This window comes from Palaemon carinicauda, chromosome 7, assembly GCF_036898095.1.
Source record: "Palaemon carinicauda isolate YSFRI2023 chromosome 7, ASM3689809v2, whole genome shotgun sequence".
Lineage (NCBI taxonomy): Eukaryota > Metazoa > Arthropoda > Malacostraca > Decapoda > Palaemonidae > Palaemon > Palaemon carinicauda.
Window position 1 is genome coordinate 81,785,196 of NC_090731.1, and position 22,306 is coordinate 81,807,501.

Sequence of the window (22,306 nt, forward strand, 5' to 3'; positions counted from 1 at the left end):
AATGCCCTTCCTCCAACAACTGATGCAGCAAAACTTAATACAGCCAGAGCCCAATTACAAGCAGAAATTTGACGCCGAGCAGACTGAAGTGTTCCAATAAAGCCAAACCCGGGAGATACTGGATGGATGAAAACAAACACTGGCCCTAAACCCCGCTTTACAATTCTTGGAATTGTAACTCAACAGAGAATGACGTTTACAACGTGTTAATGCTCTGTGCGTGGGTGTTACACAGCTCGGGCTCATTGTAAATGTAGGACTGGAGATATGATTTGCACTACTCTATGCAAATGTCAAACTAGTCTTGCTTGTCTTAACAAGCAGTACAGTGAGAAAAGCTTTAATATATATATATATATATATATATATATATATATATATATATATATATATATATATATATATATATATATATATATATATATATATCTAGTTTTCAAATAACAATGTATCTTTTGTATATCAGAATTAGAGTACTAATCCCCTTCATGTTAAAACTTTTTTTTATGAAAACTTGCATATTTTTTCTACAAATTTGAAATTATACTATTAAACAATATTTTGAAGATATCACTTTACCTAGTATCATAAGAGCAACAAGCCCATGAATATGTGGTGTTATTTGGTTTAACGGTTAAATTGTTCAACAGGTTAAACAAACACAAACAGACATTTCATACTTCGATTATTGTTGCTCTATTTAACAAATGCAGATGATTTAGATGGATATCATTAGACTATATTGATTTAAATGCGGATATATGCGTATAAAGCGTGATTTAGATTTAAAGTGTTGACAGCCATTTTGAATCTGTATATTAACAGTGAATATCAAAATTAAATTTTCAAAGTGACAGACATTTCTTTCGGGTTCACCGTTTTTTTTTTTTTTAAATAAAAATTACTTTACAATATTTGTAGAAAGTGCGCTAGTCTAGCAGTACATATTATGAGGATGTCAGATATTAGATGGACAAGACAAATATATAACAGAATGCGTTCCTAAAGATTGTAAACGAAGCAAGGGAAGGAAGTTAAGAAAATTTGCGTGTAGGTGTAAAGTAGAAATACCAGAAACAGACACATGTGGAAGGATATGTCTGAGCCTCTTTGTCCTGCAGTGGACCAGTAACAAATGATGATGACAATTATGACACACACACGTGTGTGTGCGTGTATATATATATATATATATATATATATATATATATATATATATATATATATATATATATATATATATATATATATATATATATATATGAGTCTTTTGTTTACTTCTCACTTGTCCATTTATTTTCTGGCTGGACAGCTTTTCCTGTTGGGACCCTTGTGCTTGTAGCAGTATACTATTCCAACTATGATTGCAGATGAATTAGTATTAATAATGATGAAAAAACGGGAGTTCACTGTTTTTTAACAAAATTCAAGGCGAAACCTCCCATGCCATTCCATTCGTTATAGTACTAAAATTAGAATGCTAAAGCATCTCAGATAATGAGAAGTTGATATCGAAGGAGATAATGCGAATCTAAAGGAGTTTTTATTATATCTAGTTTAGCACCCTATGTTCAAAGGGGAAAGAAAGAAAGAAAGATACCTCCACAACTCAGATTAGCGCCTATGGATGACTTACATCTTGCCAAACGTACGATGAATCTGTTGCTATGTCTGTTTTGAATAAGTCGAGATATTTGAAAAAAAGTATCCATGTGGGATTGAAAGAAAGGTAGTATGGGAGGTACACTATGAAAGAAATGATAACTAGTTCCTGATAAATATACTAACTGCAGTACGACAGTTTTTCCAAACGCTTCGCGGCAGTAATGCCCCAAAGCAACTTTTCCATTCAGTGTATTGTAGTCACAGAGTGAAGAAGTGTTAAAGTCTCCTTTCCTTTTGAAATCGAGTGAATATTTCATTCGTATCATTGGTGGGCTCGTTTTTATTGGTAAAGTGTATTGAATCAAGTCACCAGTGTATCAGTGAGTTTTAAAGTGCATTCATTGTTTGTGACCTACTGAAAGGAAAGTTTTCAAGAAAGTGACACAGACGTAAATTCTCTATTCAACTTTTAAGGTTAGTATTTGTCTTTTCTGTTTCCCCACAGACTTTTCACTTATGTTTGGTTTCGCTGCTTTACCAATATTGTGTTATGATAACTCTTATGTTGTTAATGAATCATTGTCTAAAATATACATATTTTCTTTAATATGAAATCTCTCTTCTCTCTCATACACCCACATATATATATATATATATATATATATATATATATATATATATATATATATATATATATATATATATATATATATATATATATAAATGGCCCATTCATTAAAGAAATTTGTGGCTATGTTACTAATTATATCGTTATATTTGAGTATACTTTTAAGCATCCGTAAGCTAAATGAATCTTGGCTACCGTTGGATGTTTTGGCATATCATTTTGTAGTAGTTTCGATCTCCGCCAGTTTTATTTGAAGATAAACAATTTCATTCTCCCTTTCTTTATGCGTAATGTTTTGAGAACAAGTATTCTTCTTATGTTGTGAACAAAAACAAAATAAAAGTAGTCGACGTGAATGCATTCCATCATATTATTATTATAGAAAACGGGAGAGGCTGGGGCGAGCCTTCCCTTCCCTTCTCTGGTGAAACCATTCAGAAAGTTTTTGTTGGGTTTTGCACTGTAGGATACCTCTGTACACGCACACCTGGTTCCACTAAATACTTTCCGAATAAAAATACCTCATCTTTATTTGTCTAATTGGAATACATGGGCAAAATTAATAGATCATAAATGATCTATTGACAAATTGTTGGTCAAGAAGGACGTCTCAAGACAAGTTTTGTAAATGAAGGACATCTTACTCGGAGAAGGCTAGAAATACTGATTGGCAAGTCGTGGTCTTTGGTAGCTTTTGGTAGGAATCAAATTTAAAACCGTGTTCAAACAGAAGACACAGGTTTCCCAGTGCCAGTAATATGTCTTTGAGAAACACCAGTGCATCCGCAATTCTGATTTCTAACTATTTTTTTTTTTCCTGGCTCTGGTAAGAAATGTACTCGGTTGTGCAATTACATTTTGGTTTAGATAAAACCTTCATGGAAATGTCTTAGAAGTTATTTTGACAACAAATGAAATGTTTTTGGAAGAGGAAAATTTGCATTTAACATTTGTTTAGAATTTTGGTCGATCGGTATCTGTTAAAGTCAATTCTAGTGACATTAACGTGCTATGTGTCCTCTTCGGCCAATCAGACATAAGAAGGACCATTGGCTTAGTAGGTTCTCCATTTAAAGAAAAAGAAAAAAAAAAATACCCACGAACATTCCTCTTCGCGAACCGTGTGATTGTGTGGTATTACAACACACTTTGTTAGTCCCTCCACGAGATGTTAGGGATGATTTCCTAAATACCGATAGTATAAAATCGCCTACATCAAATTGAGAGATTATAAGATATCTCTTGGCGCACTGGGAATTCTGTACCTTGCAAACCTTCTAGGCTAGTTACACGAAAACAGACGTCTTGTACACTTTGTTATTTTTATTATTATTGATAACTAAAAATTTTAAAAGTATCACAAGAAAATTATTAAGATATCAAAATGATAAATTTACACACACACATGAATTATAACCGCCAAAGTGACAAATAAATGAGTAGAATATAGATAGTAGACCAGGAAAACGAGTAAAGAAACCAAAATGTTATGTATATTTACATATAAGGGCTAACATCATCGCATTATCGTATACATTAGGTGGTTAACGTATCACACAACATAGTATTTATTGTCAAATCCATTATCGAAACACTTAGAAAACAAGAAAGTCTTCAATTTTTTCTTGATAGACTTAATATCTTTAGTTTTTCGGATGTCTAGTGGTAGCTTGTTGTATAGTCTTGGGGCAGCATATTTAAAAGCTCTAGAACCTTCAGTAGACATAATATTATAACTTGGTTCCAATAATTTGAATCTGCATGTAATTATCCTCTTGTCGACACGATTTGCTGACTGCACGTTATGCAGTAATTCGCTTAGATATTTTGGACGTCTGGTTTTGATGGGTTATTGCACATATTTCAAACTCAATTCTTGCTTTAATAGACGGCCGGTGTAATTTAATTAATATATGAGTGATCATTTGGCGGGTAGGACACCTTTTATCAGCCTTGCTCTTCGGTTTATTATGTTTTGTAATTTAAGTTACACTTTCAATAGATTGTAGATGGAGTTGATTAATTAATCCTGGTAATAACACAGTTTATCACAAGTTTCTTTACAGAATGTTCATCCAGTTACCTCTTGTTTCGTTAAGTTTTTATCGTTTATATTGGAAATATTTTTTTTTATGTTACTGTTCTTAAAATATTTTGTTTTTCCTTATTTCTTATCCTCACTGGGCTATTTTCCCTGTTAGGGACCCTGGGATTATAGCATTCTGCTTTTCCAGCTAGGGTTGTAGCTTAGCAAATAATAATAGAGAAGTGAAATTGTGCATCGTCTGTGGTAAGTTTTAACTTCACTTTTGATAGACCGATAGTATACAGTAGAAGCAGAATAAGATCGGGCCCAGTACACTCCCCTTGGATACCCCTCTGTTTAATGGTTCATATAATAAATAAGACTTTCCAATTTGCACACAGTATTTTTTGTAAAATAAGTAGTCTTTTAGGTATTCAAAGGCTTGATCTTCATTTAGTAGCAGTCCACGCACAACTGTATCAAAAGCAGCACCAAGATCAACTGTATCAGAATACCATATTTGTTTTCTTCCATCATTTCTAGCATATCATTTACAACGGAAGAAATAGCCGTCTCCGTAGAGTATAATTTTCTGTAAGCAGACTGATTGTCTGGCAAAGATTCTATTTCTTTTAAGTAATAATTAATTGTTCAAGAATTACATATAGCCATTTTGAAATCAAGTATTGCTTAGAAATATGTCTTTATGAAATTATTATTACTTGCTACTGTAAGCTACAACCCTAGTTGGAAAAACAGAATGCTATAAGCACAAGGGCTCCTACAAGGAAAGTAACACAGTGAAGAAAGGAAATAAATAAATTACACGAAGTATTTAACAATTAAAATAAGATATCATGAAAAATAAATAAATTACACTGGAAGTATTTAACAATTAAAATAAGATATCATGAAAAACAGTCTCAACATTTAAATAAATATTTAATATATGAACTATAAAAACTTAAAAAAGCAAGAGGAAGATGGATAAAATAGAAGTTTGTGCACGAGTGTACCCTCAAGCAAGATAATCTACCCTAAGACAGAGGCTATGACACTTTCCAGGACTAGAGAACAATGGTTTGATTTTGAAGTGTTCTTCTCCAAGAAGAGTTGTTTACCACAGCTAAAGAGTCTCTTCTACCTTTACCGAGGTGTTGTAAGGTGTATGAGGACAGAGGAGAATATGTAATTAATAGGCCAGACTATTCGGTGTATTTGTAGGCAAAATGAAAAGAGCCGTAACCAAAGAGAAGGATCCTATGTAGTACTATCTGGCCAGACAAAGGATCCAATAACTCTGGCGGTAATGTGTAGCACTTTTCAGTACAGGTGTAATTGTAGTCATTTTCTCAGATTTAGGGAGCTGCACTCAAGGATGCTTTTATCTACTATTCATGAAATTATGTCGGCAAGTCTAGAAAAGTTTCTTCCTCCAACTACTTCGGATATTAGCATCGGATCGATCGCACATTTTGTTTTCTTTGTTTCTTCAATAAATACAAAAGGAGAGAAGTTTGATTCATGGCTAAAGCTTATTTTCTACACCACTTCGTGTTTCTGTAAAAGTAACCTAAAAGTAATAAGTTTGTACACTGGAGAGATAGTGCACTACTCTTCCACATTATATCAGATACGATATTATTCCTTCCATCGCTTAAAACTAGGTAAACCGTATACCCAGTCAGAGTAGTTGCAAAGTCAACATTTTTTACCATTTGATATGATTCCAATAACTCCCTAAAGCATAAGCATCATCATTTGATGTACCATATATCCAAAGATTGGAGTCTCGACAAATAACTATTTCCATTTTTTCTATGATGATAATCTCAATGAGTATATTGAATTCTTCGAAAAGAATGTTAGTATTTGTTCTCGGAGGTTTGTAAACTTACAATAGATATTTTTGTGCGTAAAGTTTGATTCTATTACGCATGCACAGTAACTCCTAGTCAATATCTCAAAAATAAACAATGTACATCGAGTGAGAAATAGACTTCACATTTTAATCAAATGCCCCAGTCCCGATAAACATGCAGAAAGAGAGAGAGAGAGAGAGAGAGAGAGAGAGAGAGAGAGAGAGAGAGAGAGAGAGAGAGAGAGAGAGAGAGAGAGAGAGAGAAAAAAAACTAGACAGCACTCGTCCATTTCTTATGGCGAAATCCAGTTTCGCTTGTAATTAAGATATATATTAACCAAATATGTATAGGGATATATATATATATATATATATATATATATATATATATATATATATATATATATATATATATATATATATATATACACACATATATATATATATACACACACACACATATATATATATATATATATATATATATATATATATATATATATATATATATATGTGTGTGTGTGCGTGTATGTTGTGTATGTGTGTGTGAGAGAGAGAGAGAGAGAGAGAGAGAGAGAGAGAGAGAGAGAGAGAGAGAGAGAGAGAGAGAGAGAGATTTTAGCCGTGATGACCTTCACCTGAGGCCTGTGGGCAAACGGTATATGCAGTTTTGTTGAAAGGTTTTCCTTTTCTCACAACCGGACATGACCCCAACTCAGATCCCAGACGGGCTGCTAAAGAAACGATTGCTCGTGTCAGGACCTTACTTAATCCAAAATAGTAACTGATAGTAAAGTTTATTTCACATTAAGATATCTACTCGTTTTAAGGCCGCTCATGAATGGCAGAGGCAAGGGACAGTGACAACACCCTAGCTAACAGGACAATGGCCATATACAGACATATGATCAGCGCCCAAGTCTCCTCTCCACCCAAGTTAGGACCAGAGAGGGCCAGGCAATGGCTGCTGATGACTCAGCATGTAGACCTATAGGCTCCCCAAACCCCCCCCCCTCATCCTCAGCTTACAAGATTGGTGAAGTTGAAACACAACAAGAAACTATCGAGCTTGAGCGGAACTCGAACCCCAGTCTGGTGATCGCCAGGCAGGAACGTTTCCATGGGCCACCACACCACGGTCTTGATGAAACGAATTGCATTCGCCAAAAACCCCGACAAAAATTGATTCTGTAAAACCTCTCTGTTATAATCCCCAACGTCTTGAACATACACTAGGAGGCCCTGTGATTATCGGCGAGCTTAATTTAGCTGTTCATTTTATTAAATAAGTTTTTTATCCATTTTAAAAGCTGCAGGTTTTTTGCATATTTTTTATACATTACCTTGTAAGACATTGCTATGGTCAAGTCTAATCATCGAAAGGTTCAAATACGAACGGTAATCATAAATCCGATATCGTCTCTAAATTCGTATGCTGTTGTTGTTATTATTATTATTATTATTAGCCAAGCTACAACCCTAATTGGAAAAGCAGAATGTTACCAGTCTAAGGGCTTCAACAGGGATAGTAGCCCAGTGTGGAAAGGAATTATAGAAGTAATGAATAACTATGTATAAGAATAAGAAAAGAAAATATATAGAGTATATTGAGATCATTAACAAAGTTAAATAGATCAGTCATGTGTAGACTATGAAATTAAATTTATGTAAACCTGTTGAACAGAGAAGCATTTGTAACAAGTTTGAACATTTGAAGTTCTACCGGTTCAACCACCAGATCTAGATAATTCCATTGCCTGGTCACAGTTGGAATAAAACTTCGAGAATGCTATGTAGCATGGAGCCTTATGATGGAGGAGGCAAGATTATTAGAATTAAATGCATACCCAGTCAAGGAAGATCTGAAAGCAAAGAAGGGTCAGACTTATGAGAATCTTCGGCAAAATATTCTAGAATCGCACAGAGGGATTCTTAAGACTTTGTATTTTGTTAATGTTGTAACCGTTTACATTAAATTGGATAGATTGTGTGAAGTTTTTTATTTCTCTGGGGATTGTGGATTAACTCTTAAGAGGTCCTCTCTGTTATGTGCTTTTATAATACTATTACTGCATTCTTAGTGTTAGATCTGAGATAGGAGTTGAATACAAACTGTCAGATCGAGTTAAGAATGTGCTCTGTATTAGGGTTGCTGAAATAGCCAGAGACATTACAAATAGGCACATCTGGTAGGATATCTAGGAACTTGTCCAGCTTACACTTAATGTGTTGAAGGGCTGATTCCTGGTGGTTGGTTGAGATACATTAAGGTAGACAGCTCCGTAAAATAGAGGACATGAGAGCAAGGGATGATGCAGAGTAGGCTGAAGAAAACACCACCTGACACCAGTTTTAGGGCTGCCGTTGAATTGAAGGAAAATTTTCTAATTTTAGTGAGTTGGAAGATTTGGAGCCAAGCCGAACCCTCTAGATTTTGCAGACGGAATTTCATATCATTCATCCGTACGCTGAATGGTATTTAGTTTTATCTTCTTTTCTTATCATAGGCCTACTTGGGGAAAGTCACTTTTTTGGTGAAATTTCGAAGTACGTCTTCTTCATTTTGTTTGGCCATAGTGGTCGTGGGACGATACTGTTGAGGAATAGTCTTTAACTGATCATATCAACGACTCCCATGTGTAATGGGTGGTAATATCTTAGTTTTTAGAATGGTCTCAGCAGCCATACGTACTGCTTATAACAGTTTGCTCTGCTTATAACAATTTGCTCTGCTTCTCTCAATATGGGAAGACATTATGCTTGCGGAAAGGATGTCTCCTAGATCTTTTACTTAGTCCTATATTGTGATGAAATTCCTGTTAGAATCCAGGAAATAACTGCGATTTGTTGATCAGTAACTTCGTTATATGCACTCGAAGAAGACCACATCAGAGTTGAGAGAGAGAGAATGTAAATGCTCCTCTGTGTTAGCAGTCATTATTTCTGATTATGCTCCTCATATTTGGTTGTGGCATGATTCTGCATGTTGCGCTACTTGTTTTTGTGGTCTTTTCCATCATCATTTTTCAATTGTTCCTGAATTGCAAATTTATCGTAGGTAACATGATCAGTAAAAAAGTTTTTTTTTTTTTTTTTTTTTTTTTTTTTTTTTTTTTTTTTTTTTTTGGAAAAACTAAGATTCCTTAATAGAATGATCGGAATGTTTCTAACAGAGTAGCTTTCATATTTGGTGACACTGCATTCCAATGTACGTGAAATATGTAATTTTTTTCTGTGATTCTATGCATGTTCAGAAAAACAAGTATATATTATCCAAATAATAACTTCTTATGATGTGTCAGTGTGTTTCATAATGTATAGGGCATGTTGGATACCGAGACACTACATTTACCCAAGGATGCTGTTGCTTTACTGACCAAAAAGTTGGTCGAGTTAAGCATAAGCGAAACAACGCTTATATTGATTTTTTCTTTTTTATTTCTTTAAGCATTTCTTTTATGAGAACCTTTTCGGGCAGCAATTTGGTTTATTAGTTTTCACTGACGCTACCTGAACATAGCGCCAGTTTCCCCCTGAATAATACTCCATTCACTGTTCCTCTCTTTGATTTTACGTCCTACGTGTACCTGCATCACTTGAAATTAGTCATCTATTTTACTCATCCCTTAAAATCTTCTGAAAACTTTTTGAATAGTCTTCGTTTTATTGACCCCTTGTCGCGTACGTATTATTCTCGTGTCCCAATCATGTTATAAATATTTATGTCCTACTCAAAGTTAATCGAATGTAAATTTTGTAAATTATGTGGTTGGAACATTTCGTAAAGAAATTCATAGCATGTTGCGTAATAGCTTTTGCAGCTTTACGTAGCGTGTGTTTTTCGGTTTCCTACATACAAATGTTTCCTTGTCAGTGGTCTCAGACTCTTGATAAACATTTGTGCCATATTGCTTCATGCTTCTTAGTGCCAGGTTTTAATTTTCCAAGTTCTTGTTCCATTTCACTAAGAAGTTTTATGTTTTAATAGTTTTTATTTGCTACCCATTAAGGTCTTAAGCATTTTTGCTCTAATTTTACCTTGCGATTAACAAAACCACAACCTTGTATTAATCTATTTAATAGGCCCCTTTTTCGCTGTTTTACTATTCCACTATAGTCTTGTTTTTTTATTATCATACCAGTCAACTTAGCCTGTTGTCAATAATAGCACCTTTTCTGGCATGTATCCTATTGGCATTCAATTGCACTATTCTTGTTAGAATGTCTCTATGTACATATATCGATGACCATTATTAATGTTCAGTACATCCTCATTGCTCATCTTGATAACAAGGTTAGTTTGACCCTCCTGTGTTTTACTGTAAGCCCATTTATTCAAATAATCACCCACGTGTATGTGTAGATTTTATTCTGACCTTTACTGTAATTCCAAATTAGTTTCACCTGTTTATCGTGTGCTTTGTCGTATTTACTCATATGTTTTTTTTTTTTTTTTTTTCACAGCGTTTTCTAGTACCTTGTTATTACTATTGTAATAAAATGATGTAGACCAAAAGCTGTAAATTTTCCGGAAATAAGAATATCAAAAGAAATAAAAAAGAAGCTTTGGCAAGGAAATCGCTATCCATAAGGCCGAGCGCATTTTATTTTTATTTTGCGTAAGTCATTACTTAATTATCGTAGAGGTATTGCCCTAAGCAAGTCATGACATTCATTTTCACCCACTTAATTCCACCACTAGTAAAGCAACTAATTACTTCCAGGTTTGTTTCCTTTAGAGGTTAGCGATTAGATGAATGGTGTATCTCTCTCTCTCTCTCTCTCTCTCTCTCTCTCTCTCTCTCTCTCTCTCTCTCTCTCTCACTGTTAAATTATATATATTTGGTTAAACAGATATATAAGATGTGGATGACGTGTTTTATCAGTTGCTGTACTGTACTTAGTCAATTGATTGCAGCCCTCTTAACAGTCGTGACGTCTCATTTGGCATTTCCTGCAGAAGTGCACGGCGCCTCCCACTAAATACCAACCAGGTGTTTTATTGCACCCTCCTGGTTCTTCACCCCTATCGCCTACCCTTGTTTATCCAGGTGTCCTAAGCTGGCGACTCTATGCATCATCATTTACCCTTCCTTGCATGCGCCCTCCTTTCTCGACAGAGGTAGGGGGTTAGGTAGGCGACGGTGAACACGTCTGTTTCTCATGATTTTATGCGCAGGAGGTCGAATTTGCCGGTCTTACTGATGATAGCCATAAAACGAACGTTATCAAAGGAGCTACTTTGGCAAGTTTCCTCATCAATGTTTGAACCCTTACACTGGTGACTATGAATTATAGTGCAAAAAAATACAAAATAAGAAAAATAGGTATACTTTAGGAGATAGCTTGCTGAATGCAACTTGTAGGAAACGCAGTCAGACTTTGTCCACGAAAGATGGTGCTGGACTGATGAGCACTCGCTCTCCAGGTGTCCATCCTGTGACACGTGTTTCCTAAAGTTCTTTTTTTCATCTTTTATTGAACCAAATTTGCATCTTTACCGTTTTCATTATCGATTATATGAGGTTTTACAAAGTTTGCTCCGTATAAAGTCTCGAGTAATGAATACAATTATCATTTCCATTTTATATTGTTTACAAATATCATTGCGTAGCCTAAACCAGTATGAAAGCAGTTACAAATTAACCAGAAATTAGTATGTGAAACACCTATTGCAATTTTTTTCTGTTTGTGAAAAATAACGGACCTTTTCATAGAATTTTTCATAATATATTTTTTTATAAGAATGTTTAGATTTTATCTAGTGAGAAATTTGATTAACTTGAATATGACATCACATCTCTATCAAAATAGCATCCAGATAGCCCGAGACTAGTATTTCTATGTGGGACATCTAATGTTAAGTTTTATCAATATTAGAAAAATAATTGAAAATATTTTGAAATAAGTTTCAAATATCTTCATATGAGGTGTACAGTATATTCACATCTGTTACAAGCGTTTCTCTTTTATCTACATGTAACACATGCAACCTTGCGTTTGTAAATTAAAATCTCTTGAATATATTCAAACAGAATGTCTGATATCAAGATATGAAAGAAAAAGTGAAACTTCATGATTGGAATTCGTATTCTCGTCTATTGACATTGTCGGATTCGCAATGAAAGTAAAAATGCAGATGCATTGCTTTCATACAGGAAGTGAGATTCATGATTTTAACAAGGTTGCTTATTTTCATACGAGATTGGCCCTTGGATTTTTGATGTTCGCACATCATGAGACAGTGTCCAGTTGCAGGGAGTGGGCCACTATTTTAAGCATAAAATATATTCTTTTGTGGGGGTTGGGAGGGATTGTAAAGGTTTCAAATGACAAAAGATATTTGTTTTGTTCTGGAAAGTTGTTTGATTTTTTCTCTGATTCTGACGTTTTCTCTTGATACTTTGACATTTTTAAGAAAATATTTGATAGGTGATATTTAAATTTCTATTGATCGTAGAATTTCATCTCAATTTGTTTACTAAATTTGTATTTCTTGTCCAATAAATTTGAGATATATTTTTCCCTGTCGAGTTAATTCGAGCTAGCTCTGTTAGTCTAGCTTGACTCTTTTGGCTGGTTAATCTCACCTTTTTAATAATAATAATGATAATTGATATCAATAAGTCTTAATAATTAATAAATAATAACAATAATAATAGTAATGATAATAAACTTATGACGTCAATAATCTGGGGCATCTAGAAACTGACCTTATTGGGAAGTCCTTTCCAGTATAGAAACGATGCTGCTACTTTTTTTTTTTCATTGCGGCTGACTGAAGTACTAACTTTTTGTCGTGGCTGGTTATTTATATTAAACTTAAACGCGCCGACTGCCGTCAGTTTTACACAATTAGCCTATACAAAATTTCTCTTCCAGTTAGACCACTCTATTTTCCCATGTAGGCTATTTGTCCAATGGAAAAGGTTATCATTTTCTTCAACCTTAAGCCTTGGAAACTGAATCGATCTGCATGAAAATGTCTTTACTGTTCACGTAAGGGAATCTGTTGAGTTGTCCATCTTCTTAATAAGATTTATTCTTGGATAATAAAACTCCGAAGTAGTATGGAACACATTTTGAGGATAATTAGCATTCATTAAATACCTTAACTTGCTTATACAGTAACAATTAAACAACATTATCTTATTGAAAAAGTCTTTCAATAAAGTGTAGGTTGATATAGATGCAGATCTATAAAAGACATTTATTATTCGCAACCACCTATATTCCGTGGTAGACATAAAGTAAGTGATTCTGCTAATTGGTTATTACCTGCCTCTCCAAAGACATCTGAAATTACAGGTGTTTATTTTTGTTAATCTTTCTTTGTTAGCTGTAAGAAATGATCCGTGATCCAGTTAATCAAAATAGCCTTTTTCAATTTGTAGCGCCACTTAATTTTTGTTCTTGCATTTACCTAACATAGTTATGTTGATAAATTTTCATTCATAAATTCCACGGTATTTAACCACAGCAAAGGCCAGTTTCCTTCTCCAGTGTTCAACGACCTATTGTAATTATTTTCTCTATTTAATTCAGTCTTAGTTGCTATTTCAAATTCCGTTAATATTCTTTCAACTTCAAAACAGCAATATGTTTGCGGCTACCAACATAACTGGGTCAGTCGTCAGCATAACCTTGCACGCAAGTGCTCTTATAATATTTAGAAGACGTAGACCTATTAATTTTGTCTCTCTTGAAAGCCAGTTGGTTGGTTTTAAGATGTGCCTCACCCAGTGAGGGAGGGTTCAAGACCACAGGGTCCTGAACAGGTGCATTATTGGATATTTGTAATACAAATTTTAACGAGATATATGAGATCACGACACCATATGCACACTACAAATACTACTTTTAATTTTTTTTTTTTATAAGATATTAACCAAGGTGATAAGCAACACTGGGAATCCAATTTTATCTCAGATTTCAAGACCAAACTGGATATTAACTACGCTAAAAGCCTTTGACTACTCAAGGTGTAAAACAGCAAGTTATAGATTATAAGTTGAATTTCTGATGTTGCAGTTGACAATGGATGTATCATTATTATTATTATTATTATTATTATTATTATTATTGATATTTTTATTATTATTATTATTATTGATATTTTTATTATTATTATTACAAGCCCAATAACGCCAGCAAGGAAAGTAGCCCAGTAGGAAAAGGAAATAGGAGAATAAAAAATAAACTATTTATAAGTAATGAATGAAAAAGTAGGATATTTTAGTATCAATATCAACATTCAATAGAAACGAAAAAAAAAATTAACTTCTGAAGTTCCACCGATTCAACTGCTGTTTTCCTGATCCTACCTCACAGGGACAACCTGTTCCCTACAGGACCTACAAGAACTACAAAGTCGAGTGTACTTCTGGACAAAAACACACGTTGCTATATTTCCGACTTTGTACCTCGAAAATAGAGAGAACAGGATGTCATTTGATAGTTATAATGAATACAATTACTTAAGATGTAAAACGTTAATGGTATAAAACTCAGTTTTTAATTGTTATAGTTCTGTATCATTATTCAGTGGTACTGTAAAGAAACGTGGCACATACGTTGCCACTTTTCCGATATAGTTATTTAGGTCAGCGATGGTCATTAATTAATCGGCTTTCGTCAGGAATTATTCCCTGCTGGCAGGTACTGATAGAAACCACCAGCGAAGATAAGTAGCTTGAGTTCCACACCCAGATGGAGAGAGAGAGAGAGAGAGAGAGAGAGAGAGAGAGAGAGAGAGAGAGAGAGAGAGAGAGAGAGAGAGAGAGAGATTGGAGATACAGGAATCATCAACTATTTGTCAGCCAGAATGAAGAGTTTTGTTTGAATATTGTTTCTGTAAGCATTTTCTACCAAATATATCACCATGTTCCATAATTGTAATGGATAATGCACTTTATGATTCACTAAGATTAGATTAATCTCCCACAGCATCAAACAACATGGCACAAATAAAGCAATGGCTAGAAAAGGCGACCAAGAGACTAATATATTAAACTGCCAACTTTTAGAAAGGGTCAAATAATACTCCCGAAATATAGATAAGGCATACGTGATCGCACAAGTGAAGATCTATGTAACTTTTTCCTTTAATTAGGAGATTCAAGGGTACTTTTAAAAGAAGTACTGCGTTTGGTGACAAAAAAATATTGTCTTAATGCCGTAAAATACTCCCGAAAACCTACGGGAGGACAATGTAAGGCAAGATGCGGTTATCGATAAATATAGTAATTCATTAATAGGAAGTATTGAGTCATCTGATGAAAAATCTTCTTAGATCAGATTAGCCTATATAATATCTGTTACAATAGTACCTAAATCATTTCAAAAGTGTTTGAAATTATTTGCATTCTCCACTATTATTGTTATTATCATTATCCTCCTCATCATCATAGATAAAGGAAGGATATAAGATAAAGTAAAGAAAATAACAAGAAACCAAGTAGTTATTGTATCAGTAAAAAAACGTTAAAAGCATAAAATGATAATAATAATAAAACATAGAGAGCATGTTGATCTGCCAACAAAAATAATAAAATTTTCATAGTAAAAGGCAATATGACATGAAAAAAATGAACTAAGGTAAGATATTTACTGTCGATTCCCAAAGGAGATTGCTTCAAGAATTGAGTAGGGTGCGGAGTCGGAAATATGGCAACGTGTTCTTTAGTCCTTGGGTATACCTCGACGTTCGTAAATTTGAGAGTTAGAATGGTCAAATCCACTTTATTGAAGAACTTAGAAAACAAGTCTTCAGTTTTATCTAGGAAGCCTTAATATCTCCAGTCTTTCTTATGTCTGGTGGGAGCTTATTGTATAGTTTTGGTGCTGCATGTTTGAAAGTTCTAGAACCTACAGTACACACATCTTGACTCAAATAATTTGGAATCATCTGTAACTATTCTTGCGTCTGCACAGTTTTTTGGTTGCACTTGTAAGGCAATTCTCTTAAATATTTTGATAACTTGATGGGTTATTGGCTTATTGCACATACCTTAAACTATTCTCGCTTTAAGAGGCAACCAGTGTAATTAAATTAGTAAAGGGATAACCTTTTATCTGTATTGTTCCTCTGTTTATTGTTTTGTAATTTCTTATTTTGCACTTTGGCAGGATCTTGGTGTCTCACATGGGACCTAAATGCATCGTGGGGACTAATATAAGATCATAATGCACTGCGGAGTCATGAAAGACAAATGCAACCCGGAGACTCATGTAGGACCTAAATACATCTGGGGGACTCATATTAAGACCTTAAAGACTCATTTGGACTCCTAAATGCATCTTGAGAACTCATATACTGTAGAACCTTGGTGCAGCATGTTGATTCATATAAGACCTAAATTCATCGTGGAGACTCCTATAGGACCTCAATGAATTTTGTGGACTCTTTGTGAGACTACATTCCTTTTTGAGACTCGTATAGAGCTTAAATGCCTCTTGGGGACTCATATGGCACCTTAATCAAATTTGTGACCTAATATAAGTCCTAAATGATTCATCCAGATTCATAAATGACCTAAATGCGTCATAGGCACTCATATAAGATCGAAATTCATAATTTTTCACTCATATATTACTGTAATGTATCATGTGGATTCATAAAACTTGAATGCATGCATTGTGGGGACTTTTTTTACAGTCTTTTTCGAAGCCTCTTATTTTTTCTCTCTATTCATTTGGTTTCACCCGTAATGAGTTTATCTTCAATGAAGAAATGATTTCATTATATCTACTCACTACCTGGTTCTCAGTTTAAATGTATGTAAAGTAACAGGACCTGGGGTCTCTCTCTCTCTCTCTCTCTCTCTCTCTCTCTCTCTCTCTCTCTCTCTCTCTCTCTCTCTCTCTCTCTCTCTCTCTCTCTCTCTCTATATATATATATATATATATATATATATGTATATATATATATAATTATATATATATATATATATATATATATATATATATATATATATATATATATATATATATATATATATATATATATATATATATATACTGTACAGTATATATATATACTGTACAGTGATTTCGCCTGGGGCTCTGATCCCGAGGTCGTTAAGAGAATCCAGACATTAATGTATCAAAAATATATATGGCACATAATATATAATTTGACTCAACGGCCTAGTATCATAAATGCTGCATCATTATCTTTTCCTAAATGTAACTCTCTTGTGGTATTATCATGAAATGGGCCATTTGAGGATCCTCTTTCTTGTATGAATATCATATTCTTGTATTTATATTCTCATTGTGAGTTTGATGATGTGAATAAAAAGTTGAAAATAATAAGCCCAATCAAGTCTTTTCACCACTTTTCCTTTCTTTCCTATCGACATATTCTATGCTAATGACATTTTTGCAGCAGCAGAAATTCCTTTAACTGAGCACTCAAATGAAGGTACTTTCATAAGTACTTCTTGAAAGGATGGAATGCGCCACGACACGGAGTGGCTGTTAAAGTCCTTGGTGGGCGTGAATGGAATGCGTCTAATGCCGGATTATCTGGAAGGAACAACGGGGATAGGATGGAAAGTGGGGAGGAAGATGCACTTTTGGGCGTCCTTGAAAGGTCGCCGTAAAGCACAGCTGACGCAACCACTGCCGCTCTCATAAGACATCTCTCCTTATTGTCGGAAAATGGAGATGGATATAGGTATATACGGTGTTGGAAGGGACCAAAAGCATCCTTATATAGGCGATAGAAGGTGGTCAGGATGACTGTATAAGGGGTCATCCCAAGGTCTTGGTTAATCCTACTAGGTGTTCCATGTGTAGCGAGCGGGAGGTGCGTTGGCCTTGGCTGCACTCGGCCTTATTCACAGTATGCTCTCTCTCTCTCTCTCTCTCTCTCTCTCTCTCTCTCTCTCTCTCTCTCTCTCTCTCTCTCTCTCTCTCTCTCTCTCTCTCTCTCTCTCTCTCTCTCTCTCTCTCCCCATGAGCATTAGCAAAATTACTTAAGCAACATGGGGGAAAAATTCCAGAAAGCTGATATTTTTTCAGAGATTCTACTCGATGGCCCGCTGATTCAAAATCCAGTCCCCAATGAGCTAATAAATAGTTTGGGGAATCCCAAGATCTAAAATGACCGCCTCTGCCGCCTCCTGGAGATAAGCTCCGGGCAATCCTTTCATAACGGGAATATTTTCCTTTTTCATTTATGCAATTTCTCCGACTAATAGTTTTGTTCTGAAATCTTTGACAAATTTCTGAGGTGTCCTGTGGTCAGATGGTCACTCCATCTACATCTTTCCCAATCTTCTGGGCATTGAACCACCATAAGGGTCATTGAGCCTGCCCGCCACAGCTCCACCTTGTACCGACTGAAGTACCCGAAATTTTGGCAAGGCCGTGTTCTTGCCAAACCAACCAACAATGCTCAAACAAACGCCCTTGTCACCCCCCTCACCCCCTCCCTCCCTATTTGACTTAATATCAAAAGAATGCGTTCCGGGTTCAAGAAAGCAGACGTTGTCATGGTAATAGTATTATCATTTTAATAATTGAATTAATATTTGGACTGTAGTGTTTAAATTATCTTGTTATTACCATTTATATAGACACCATGAATTAAACTTTTGTGCATCTTTAAGATATTCATGTGTGCCTATAAATTACAGTACACGCAAACTTATTAATTTTATAATACTGTACATTTAGATATGTTTACGCTCTACTATAACTTGATTTTTACATCAATATCTAAGTGCCTGGCAATAGCGGTCATATATATATATATATATTATATATATATATATATATATATATATATATATATATATATATATATATATATATATACATATAATGTGTATGTGTATTTCTTTGAGAGGCTCATAAAGGAAACTAAGGAAATCAGAGTAATCAATATATTTCAGGCAATCCACATTTTCCATGTGTGAATTTGCTGAAATATATTTATGGATTTGACTTCTAGTTTCTTTTATGAGCATCACAAAAAAACATGTCAACCTGTTAGATTACAGTTACCGGTATGTTTACATATATATATATATATATATATATATATATATATATATATATATATATATATATATATATATATATACATATGAATATTTTATGTGTATATATAATATATATATATTCACATATACAGTATATATATTGTAACAATATGAAGATATATATATTTACATATATATATATTTTATATATATATATATATATATATATATATATATATATATATTTATGTAAATATATTGTATATATTGACATATACAGTATATATATTATTGCAATTTGAAGATATTATATATATATATATATATATATATATATATATATATATATATATATATATATATATATATATATACTGTATATATATATTTGTGTGTGTGTGTGGATGAAAATCAACATGATATTCTGCTCAAATAGAAATAAAATTCTGCCGCATCCCGGGGTCGAATTCTCGTCTCTTCGAATGAAAGGCAAGATCGTGGTGGCCTGATTGATAGCAACCTTGCCTTTTATTTGAAGAGACGAGAGTTCGATCCCAGGATGGGGTAGAAATGTACAGTATTTCTATTAGAGAATGATAGTGTTGATTTTCATCCATATTGTCTTATTAGGAGTAATTAGATTTAAATGTTCGATAATGGTGTTTTTGATGGAGTAATATAAGTTGGAAAGGACAGCAGTGCTTTAATAGTGTAGGCAGTTTTTTTTTTCAAAGCAACAAATACCGTAATATATATATATATATATATATATATATATATATATATATATATATATATATATATATATATATATATATATATATATATATATCTATATATATATATATATATTTATAAATCAAACTTTTATGCCCTATCATCATAATGTTCATAACTTAACTACCATTTTTATTAACGTTTTGTAATAAATTGAACATGATAGAAAAAAGTGTGCAAATCTTTATAGGATTCTTATTAAAAAATCGTTCTATTTTATATTTGAAGTTGATCTAAGCAATATATATATATATATATATATATATATATATATATATATATATATATATATATATATATATATATATATATATATTACAGATTTCAAGAGCAAATCTAAGATGGTTGCACTTAAGGTGGCTTTCCCTTACTTAAATTTCTATAGGCTTTTAATATGTTGTTGAGGGTATTATTAAAAGTCTAAAAATATGTTATGTTATTGTTTATATTATTTTTTTTGATGTTTTCAACTAAAATGACTAGACTGTGTGCCTTGAGAGCTATGTACAGAAAGCCCTAGCTATAGTGATGAACAGTACCGCCACCTGGTCACTATAGGAGCATGTACGAATGTAGTCTAAAAATTTTCATGCTCGGAGATATGTAGATTCCTCAGTAATGACTTCGTAGGACACACTACTATGACACTTCAAGACACGCTGGCCCACAGAAATCACAGGGCCATACACCACCATTTCGATGATTTCCCACGACCGAAACACCCACCCGCCTCTGGAAACAAAAACTGACCGACGGTACCCAGAGCGTCGAAAAGGAAAGTGTAACTGCAGCCGACTTGTTATAGATAAGGCTGTGAGCCTGGCATAAATATTCAATGGAAGCCTGGTTACAAACCCCCATAAAGTAGAAGACGGTCGCACACACCATTCAGGTCTGAGGCCTAACACCCAGACACTATTATAGCGGTGGCACTGTGGGGTCTGATGTAGGCCATAAGCCTGTATAGACTGCATTGAAATAATAGTTAAATAACAGCTAAAGCGCCTCTTCGATTTCGAGTTACTTGATTATTTTATAGAGGGTAAATATAGTGCTTCATGTTTTTCTTACCAAGGAAAAAGTTGAAACGCAAATGTAAAAGATGTTGATTCTATTATGAATATTAAACACAGATTTTGATATACAGTAATATGGTACATCATGACTTGCTGGTGATTATTGAGTTGTGACGATATATTTGTTTCCCCTTGCTCTTATCGGTCAAATTTAAAATCGTAACTAATATAATATATATATATATATATATATATATATATATATATATATATATATATATATATATATATATATATATATATATATATATATATATATATATGTATATATATATATATAATATATACGTGTGTGTAATTTTACATCAGAATAAAACTCTCTATTTACATTACGATGTTTTCCTCTGCATATTACTTTTTGAAGAGTTTCTTTCATCATTCGGTGTTGTAATCAATCATTTATTGAATATAGATTTTTTTTTCTTTTTCCGATTCTGTTTTCCTTTTGCATATCTTCGCCGATGCCATGTCTTCATACTACATATGCTTTCCTTGGATTTTTTTTTTCTAAGATAACATCTGGCTTTAAGAATTAATTTTACCCGCACTTTTCATATTTCCCTAATTTTATTTGCCATTTAAGTAATGCTTCAGCTCTATATCATTCTTATGTTAATTTGCCTTATAGAAAACGTTCTTTTCCCGATTTTCGTATTCCGCTCTTTTGATTCTCTACTTTGACAACCTTTTAGCCTCAGTTTTAACATTTCTCTAGTTTTATTTGTTATATCAAACTCCCCCCCCCCCCCAACTCTTCATGTTTTCATTTTTTTTTATTTTCTACCTGTTATTTTCTATTTTGGAATATTCTTACTGTTTTTTTTTTAGATTTCTCTAGTGTTATTTGCCATTCTGAGAACATTTTACCCCAATTCTTTTATATCTTTTAGTGTTATTTGCCATTTTGAAATCATTTTGCCCCACTTGCTCCTATTTATGTGGTGATGCTTGCTATTTGAAAAGCGTTTTCTCCTAATTCTCACTCTACTGATATTTGGCTCTTAAATGTTTCACCCAACTTTTCATATTTCTGTAGTGTTATTTAGTATCCCGAAAATATTTTATCCCCTTTTGATTTTTCTTAAGTTTCATTTGCCGTTTCCAAAAGGTTTCCCCCAATCCTCATATTTCTCTGCTGATATTTGGAATTTCAAAAATATTTCAGCCCACCTCTCATATAGCCTATGTCTAGTGTTATCTCCCATACCAATTTTGTGTCTGCCAGTTTTCATATTCTTTAGCTATTTGCCATCTTGAGGGTGTTTATCTAGTATAATTGGCAATTTTGTAACTGTTTTAACCCATTTTTATTCTATAATTTTGCTTGCCATTTTTTAAATA

The 22,306-nt window shown here is 33.6% G+C and overlaps 1 protein-coding gene across 1 annotated transcript in view; it reads left to right on the forward strand.

Annotated features, from left to right (window-relative positions):
• The first annotated feature begins 1,857 nt into the window (after nt 1-1,857).
• Nucleotides 1,858-22,306, forward strand: part of Sulf1 (Extracellular sulfatase Sulf1) — an 893,213-nt gene continuing 872,764 nt past the window's right edge. Inside the window, exon 1 of the mRNA XM_068376733.1 lies at nt 1,858-2,079. The gene's annotated coding sequence lies outside the window, so the exon portion shown is untranslated. The remainder of the gene's footprint in view (nt 2,080-22,306) is intronic.